This window comes from Nipponia nippon, unplaced genomic scaffold, assembly GCF_047370975.1.
Source record: "Nipponia nippon isolate SJK-2023a ecotype South Korea unplaced genomic scaffold, ASM4737097v1 scaffold_90, whole genome shotgun sequence".
In the NCBI taxonomy this organism is placed as follows: domain Eukaryota; kingdom Metazoa; phylum Chordata; class Aves; order Pelecaniformes; family Threskiornithidae; genus Nipponia; species Nipponia nippon.
Window position 1 is genome coordinate 9,065 of NW_028262414.1, and position 2,083 is coordinate 11,147.

Genomic DNA, 2,083 nt, shown 5'->3' on the forward strand with positions numbered 1-2,083 from the left:
GTATTTTTATTGGATGTCTGTAAGCACACGCACAGCTTTTTTAGTATGAAGCGAATTGCTGCGATTTGTCCTCTGGTTTTCCTTTTACCCTCGAAAGCGTTACGCTTCGCTTCCAGCTTTATCGACCGAGCCAGCAAGATGCGCAGGAGCGCGAGGGCCGTAGCTGTTGCGGCGGATCTGTAGCGTAGATTCTGATTGCGGCCCGCCCTTGTCCTGCAGCCTCGCAGGGTTGTCTCCCTGCAGCCGTGCCGTAAGGAAGGGGTGAGACGTTTTCCAACGCCGGCAAGAGCGCGTACTTTTACGCGAAGAACGTGTTTGGAATCGTACCGGTTAGTCTTCATGCTGATTGGAAGCGTTCAGGTCGCTCTAGCTTTTAAAGGACGTCTTGTGTTTTGAGCTGACCTGCTTACCTCGAATCCTCCTTGAGCTCAACTGCTCTCCCCTCCCTTGCTCTGACTGAATTCCTCTACTCGCTGCTGTGCTATTTTTTTCACATGCGGAAATATCGCTTGGGATTTTTGTTTTTCAGGTGTCTCGTTGCAAGCGTCTCGTGATGCTCGCTAGGTCCCCCCCGGCCCAGGTTGGCCTGCCGGTCGTGAAGCGTCCCGAGGGTAAGGGGCCGGCCCCGTGCCTGGAGGCTCCTGGCTCTGTCTCCGGCGGGTGCCCCGCGGGTGCGTCAGCGAGGGCTGTCTGGTGGGGAGAGTGCCGGGCCAAGAGGGAGCGGGGAGGTTCGCTGCCCCGGGGAGCCCGTCCCAGCGCGGGAACGGAGGGGGAGCACGGCAGAGCAGAGCCTGAGCGAGAGGTGCGTCACCGTCCCCTGGCAGGCTCCCCCCGCGGCGTGGGGCAGCCGCCGGCTTGCGGGACAGGGGCTGGGGGGGGCTGCAACCGTTTGGGGGGGCTGCCCCCATTTTATTTCTCTGGCGGAGCTCCCCTTTTCGGGGGGGCGCCTACATATGTAAACGGCATTATTAAAGTAGCGAGCTGCCGGTCGGGGCTGTTTTCCTTGTTTTGTGCCTTTTTTGGGGGGTGATGAAAAAGTGTTGGAGGGGCCTGGGGGGTGATGATGTCATTTGGGGCACCCCAACGTCCCTGGGGGCGGGGGTGTGATGATGAAACAGAGGAGCAGGTGAGTGGGGGATGAAGGTGTCACGGGGAGTGCCCCCCCCAGAGGAGGGGGGGTCACAGCCCCAAAATGCCTGAAAACTCGTGTGTGTGTGTGTGATTAAAAATGTTAAAAACTGGAAATACGGGTGCGAGGCATTGCAGTAGAGGAAAATCTCTCGCCTTTATATATTGAAAAATAATATTCATTTCTATATATATAGAGAGAAAAGGATTTCAAAATACAAACCTGTACCTGCTACGTTATAGAAATTATTAAAAAATCTAAATGGAGATAGATAGGGTTTTAAAATAAAAAAGAACTTGTCTATATGTGAAGAAATAAAGGAGTTTAAAACGCAAAAAGAGATGATGTAGATGAAGGAATTTAAAACAGAAGAAAGTCTGGATAGGTAGAGGTATCTACGCTTACCGTGTGTCACCGAGTAAGCCAAAGTAGGTCGTCTGTGTAATGGAAGTAAAGGTTCTATGGAAGTGTAAACAGATAACTAAGTCTAAATAGACAGAATTGTAAGTAGATACCGAAGTCTAAGATACCAAAGTGTCAAAATATCCAAGTCCAAGAGCAAACTATCCAAGAGCAACACGGTTTGGGGCTCCCAGGAAAGCCGAATCCGCCTGGATTTGTGCAGCTGGAAAGCAAGCGCGCGCGCACACCCCCCCCCCCCTACATTTTAACGCAGAAAACCAAAAATGACCCATTGTTATGATGTGGAAAAGCGCCGGAAAACCCCAGAACTGAATAGTTTTGAAAAGCAGAAACCCCCAAGTTTTGTATGATGTAAAAGAAAAAACAAAACAGAACAACAACAACAAAAAATCAAACCAAAAAAACCAAAAAAAAAAACCCAAACGCAAAACCCGCACCAATTTGGGCCAAATTTGGGGTGAACCGCTGGCAGTTTGAGGGGCATTGCTGGGGATTATCTGGCGTGGATTCCTTCTCCGGAGCGGAATATCC

At 51.2% G+C, this 2,083-nt stretch overlaps 1 long non-coding RNA gene across 1 annotated transcript; it reads left to right on the forward strand.

Moving 5' to 3' along the window:
- The first annotated feature begins 209 nt into the window (after positions 1-209).
- LOC148050032 (uncharacterized) lies at positions 210-990 on the forward strand. Its single transcript, XR_015701758.1, has 2 exons — positions 210-329; positions 530-990. It is a non-coding gene; the product is annotated as an uncharacterized LOC148050032 (long non-coding RNA).
- Positions 991-2,083: the final 1,093 nt, after the last annotated feature.